Source organism: Aricia agestis, chromosome 2 (genome assembly GCF_905147365.1).
Source record: "Aricia agestis chromosome 2, ilAriAges1.1, whole genome shotgun sequence".
Classification (NCBI taxonomy): domain Eukaryota; kingdom Metazoa; phylum Arthropoda; class Insecta; order Lepidoptera; family Lycaenidae; genus Aricia; species Aricia agestis.
In genome coordinates this window covers 5,596,741-5,602,738 of record NC_056407.1, presented here as the reverse complement: position 1 = coordinate 5,602,738, position 5,998 = coordinate 5,596,741, and the positions used below count along the sequence as shown (strand labels likewise).

General features: G+C 35.1%; 1 protein-coding gene across 1 annotated transcript in view; it reads left to right on the top strand.

Moving 5' to 3' along the window:
* LOC121737439 (homeobox protein invected-like) overlaps positions 1-5,998 on the top strand; it is a 67,638-nt gene that overhangs the window by 2,212 nt on the left and 59,428 nt on the right. The gene's annotated exons all lie outside the window — the stretch shown is intronic.

The following is a 5,998-nucleotide window of genomic DNA, read 5'->3' as shown; positions in this document are numbered from 1 at the left end:
TAATATGCAACATTAGGTAATGCAGTTTCGTTTCTTGTTTGCTCCGGTTAGATTTCCTATTAAAAAAAACAAAGGAATATTCTTATACTCGTTTAATTAAACTAAAGTTAGAGTATACGTAGGTTTGACATTCCATGAAAAACCATTTTGTAGTGTGACAGGACAGTGTGTGTGACTTTTTGTGCTCAAGGTACAGCTAGAAATGAAAATTTTTGGAGGTACACCACAAATTAAACTGCGTGTACGGGGGTGCTCTGTTCCCAAGGCTTATTTCTTTCATCGATCGTCCTGAGATGTTGCCTTTTTTGGTTCTTTGAAACTAGGAATACCTAGGTATGTGGGTAAAAAGTATTTTTTGTGGCACATTTCGCGTTAACATTTCTTTTTCGCTGGGTTACTTCCTGAACCGGTTGTAGATCAAAAAGTTGGATAATTCTAAAAAACATTTCTTTAAAATTGATTCACAAATCACGGGAATGAAACTATTATTAATCTTTATTTAATTTTTACTAGAATCGGGGTACTAGTAGGCGTTGTTGACAATTCATTCACAATTATTCGTTACAAGTTTTAATGAAATGTAAACATTTGCGGCGATAAAACTACTGTTGGCGGATCGTATCGCGGTTTATTTTAATATTAACGCCGACACAGTAACTGCGACTGTAAAATAAAATATGCTAAAAGATTTACAGAGTTGTCCCTGCCGATAAACTAACTTGTGCCTTTATGTCTTTAGCTTCACGTCTACATAAAGTGATAAAAAGTATTGAAGCAAATACTGACCTACCTAAACATTTTATTGCTATTATTCGAATTTGTGATAAAATAGCGGAAATATTCACATTTGCATACAAAATGCCATATTGTATTAGTATTAAAGTTTAGGTATTTAAACATTATATTTTAATGATTTTTTTAAAGGACCATCACTACGAAGGCACATACATATATTCCATATTACACATAATATTTTTTTTTTTCTGACTCCAAGGATTTCACTAAGACAGATTACTTTCTTTTTTCTCGAAAAAAAAAATATTTTAAATATTATCATAAAACTCATTATGTATTGTGTGTTAAAACTTAAAACATAATTAAAATCTTACGTTCTACGCCCCCTAGAGTGCCACTTCCCAACCCAACCCCGTGCCGTGGTTGGGTTGGGAAGCCCTGGAATTAATTAATGGGCCTAACGCACATTATTATATTTAAGCCAACATTAAACATAAAATTTAAAATGTTTCATAATAATTAATCATTATTTAGATGTTATGTGTGTCTGAGTGTAATCTATACATCTATACATACATACATATACGTACATATAAATAAAATTGGAGTGTCTGTTTGTAATATTGAAACAACCGTTTTTACTACATGCATATGAATCTATACAAGGTGTAACAAAAACAAGTGATAATACTTTAGGGTGTGTATGTGTTCCTTGTAGAGAGTTCACTGTGAAAGTAGCAGCGCTGAAAGACTATATTTTTTTTCACTTTTGTATGAGGAAACTCGTGACGTTCGGGCGCTTGCCCATACAAAAGTGAAAAAAATTTTTGGTCTTTCAGCGTTGCTACTTTCACAGTGAACTCTCTATAAGGAACACATACACACCCTAAAGTATTATCACTTGTTTTTGTTACATCCTGTATACGCTACATACACCAAAACAATTTTTTTTACAATTTTTGTCTGTATGTCTGTCTGTTTGTTCCGGCTAATCTCTGAAAAGGCTGGAGCTATTTTGCCGGGACTTTTTTTGGTAGATAGCTGATGTAGTAAGGTGTAACTTAGGCTACTTTTTAACCGATTCCAAGAAGGAGGAGGTTATATTTTACTTTTTTCATATTTGTTAGCGGACTATCCATCTTTGTTGTTATACTATGTTGACGCGGACGAAATTGCGGGCAACAGCTAGTTTTTAATAAACTAATAGATGGCGTCCGTCAGCCAAAACTCGTTTATCGCGCGGAAATCGTACATTTTTCCGGGATAAAAAGTATCCTATGTCCTTTCCCGGGACCTAAAGTATCTCCATACCAAAATCCAGTGATTTAGGCGTGAAGAGGTATAGGTCTACCAGAATCTGATGGCAAAAAGTGAGAAAATAAATTGACTCTAGCAATACCTGGAATTGGAATAAAACATTTTGATCCTTTTTTTCTCTTATAGCGGCTGATTCAGTGTGTTAAACTGCAAATATAAAAATTCAATAAGTAATGAGCAAGGATATTTTTTGAAAATCTGCTGTCAAAAATTGCCATCAGATTCTGGTAGACCTATAAAAGACAGACAGACACACACACTTTAGCATTTATAAATATAATTATAGATATAGATGAAAAACTTCTATACTACTAATAGTGTGATATTTATATTTTTAAAAAGAAATAAGAATCTTATAAGAATGAAATATGGAAAAACTTCAGTAGCGCCACTAGATGGCAGCTATAGTTATGTGACAATCGATTATGATAAAATATCATAAAACTAAGTAGGTATATCAGTCACTTAATAACATTTGTTTGCATTAAATTGGCCAAGTACTGGACTGATTTTAACGTCAATTTACTAATATACATAGGTAGAGCTTACAAAATGTACGGTTAATGAACTAATGAGTTACAATTAGGTACTAAGCCTTATAACCGATTTACGTTATTCCAATCCAGTGATCCAATCCAGCGCTGGATTACTACTGTTCGAAACGGCCACTGGAATTAAATTTTGCAAAAAAAAAGCGCTGGATTGGATTGGAATGATTTAAGCCGGCCATTGTTGTAATATAAAGTGTAATGTTTTCAGTTTTGTTTTGGTTATTGCCCAAATTAAAAATAAATTGAAATTCGTGTATGTAAAAATTCGGAAGTATAACTAGTGGAGTTCCGAATTTTTACAAAGAGAGTTTAGAGGTTGGAGTTTAGAGTTTAAGGGTGGGTTGGACCAACTTACTTTAACTATAACTATAGCTGTAACTTTAACTATAACTTTAGCTACAATGCAAATTGTCAAATCTTTGGTTAAAGTTAAAAATGGACGCCATCAAGACGCCATATTTAACCATAACCATAGACCTCGACAAGGCTTTAAATGCACGTTGCGAAAAAAGGAACTAACGCTGTCATCATACAAAAACGCCATTTTTGACAGTTCTCCTTTACCAGCAGCGCCCCAGCGACTTGTCGGACCAGCAACGTCTTCTGTCAAATTCTGTGGTCAAAGTTAAGGTTAAAGTTAAATTAGCCTTAACTATAACCATAACTTTGACCATAACTTTAACTTTAACCACGCCTCTGTTGTAACCCAACCTTAGAGGGTGTTTCAGCATACATTATCGCTGCGTGGTAGAAAGAGCGGGTCAGTGCTCTCCCTCAGCTCCGTCTTAAGAATTTTCGATCAGATGACGTGTCCTGATTCCTGATTCCATTCTATTAACATTTTTTTTCATTGCAAAAAGTGCACAACGCTGATAAGGACAAAAAATTGTACCTTTTTTAACGTTGGGAAATGCTTGATGCGTTCCCGACAACCTGGAGGGCCGCCGGGATATATGTGACTCCACGTGTGTTGCGGTTATAAGGAGGAGCACCCAGGGGTTACCCACTAAAACCCAACGTGTCTCCTATTCGCGTGTTGCTGAGCGACTGGACCCTAGGGCAAAAACTGCAACGGCAAAAATAGTACCTATTTAAAGTACATTTATACAGTTGTCTTATTAATATGTTTTATATCTGCACAACAAATCCGTGTCAAATCCTGCAACACTATAAAGGTAAAGAGACATAAAGTTTAAATATGGAATACAAGTCATAACTCGGATACGTCCTAAAAAGTATGTTAAGCGCGCCTCATAACCGAGCCTTGGGCAAATCCACTTTTTTATTTTTCCCGTGCTAAGTAAATAGTTGCGTTAACTGGAACGTGGATATTTGTCACATCGTAACTTTGTATTTACTATGTTACCTATCCGTAATCGATCCTAATAATATTATTAATACTTCGATCGCAGATTCCAGGAAATGCTTTTGTATTCTATAATAAATGTCGCGATCACCGGTGCTCTTATGGGGCTTGAAGAATTAATGCGAAAGCCTGTCCGTCTCTTAACTCTTAATGCTAAACCACTGAACTGATTTTGGTGAAATTTTGTATCGATTTATATTGAGTCCCGGGAAAGGACATAGAATACTTTTTATCCTGAAAAAATGTACGGTTCCTGCGCGATAAACGAGTTTTGGCGTAAGTCGTAACGGTTATTATAATGCCGGCTCTTGATATAGGCGAACGCGTTGGCCAACGCGTCTGCAGACGCGTTGGCCCAATGTGTAGAACGGGCGTTCGCGCGTTGGCCGTAGGTATTTAGACGTTGGCCGACGCATCTGCGAGCTTGCCGCGCGGGTCGGAAATGTCGGCAAAAGATCAAAGGACATTTGTCGCAAGCTTCGCGCTCCATCCACACATAGGCCGCGCGATCAGTTTGCCCGGAGTTATAATTATGATAATTATTATAATATGTAATAATTTTTGTATGTAATAATTTAATAAATAATAAGTAGGTAATAAAATAATTACTTATATTATTTTAATATTATAAAATATTATGTAAAAGTGAGTTTATTTCTTTGTTTGTTACGTTTTCTCGCCTTTTATTTATTTATTTCCAGAATACTCTTTAAAAACTTTTTCTTGTCCACATTTACAAAGTAATTATAAGCTGTGAATAAATAAACAGCTGCAGCTGTTAGCGACTAAACATCCATTTTGAATCCGTCCGCACATTGGCGCGATCCAAAGCATACTGAACGACCTTCCTATGTGTGGATTACTCACAAACGCCGTTGCAAGCGCACTGCCAACGCGTCTGCAGACGCGTTGGCCAACGCGTTCGCCTATATCAAGAGCCGGCATAAGAATGTGTTCGATAGGAGTGGCCCTTTTGCTGCATTCTATGGTTTTGAAAGCGAAACTAAAAATCAATAGTTTGGAATTTGACACAACGCATTGCTTCCAAGCATAGCGCTTCTGGCGCCCCATTATCTTTACTATATTCAAATCCCATTTATCGCAGATGTAACAAATAATATTATTATATTTAATTAATAAATGAACGTAAATATAATATTACATATAAAGAGAAAAGATTTTATTGTGCAAATAAATAGAATGAAAATAGTATTCAAGCGAATCTTTTATCATTTTCGCGAGAGTTTTTCTAAAGGAGCTCGTCATCGGTAATTTATAGTTTCGAATAGAATATTTAATACTGAAGGTAAACAGCTGGTTATTGACTTTTTTGATTGTCATAGGAAGAGAAGGTAGTTTTCCTGACTCTACAGAGCATTACTTTCCGAACTCAACGTCTAAGCCAAACTCTGTGGCTTGGCCGCGTAGTAAATAGCGTGTAGGTACAATTTAGATGGATGGAGGCCGACTAAAAAAGTTAGCTAAGCTAATTAGCTAGCTATTAAGTACTTATTTAACCGGTTAACTCCATGAGCTAAATAGTCAAGTCTGGCTTTTTTAATTCTCATTATCCATAGACAAGTTTGAGAAATAAATTCGCTCTCTACTGTTTATTTATTTAGTTAAAGCTATCTGTTGAATTAGCTTGCTTGTAGGTTATCTTGATAACAATAATAATAATTATTAGTCTTGCTTTTTATGCTGGTTTAACCGGCTAAATTGTACAAGCTCTACTGAAAAGCACTTGTAATTATTATATATACTTATAATTTATATATCTTGTGACATTGTTCGCGTTCGTAAAAAATGATTTTAGTAGCGTAAAATGTGGCTATAAATAATACAAACCAATCCATTTTATTTAAACCTACAATTTTAAGTAGCTGAAAGTCAGGAATTACCGTAAAAACATATTGTAATATCATTAGATAATACGGCCAGTAACACATAATTACAGAGACAGAAATTAAAACGAAATCATAACCAAGATGGCGTCACGACGGGCTGTGAAATATAATTAATATAAAAA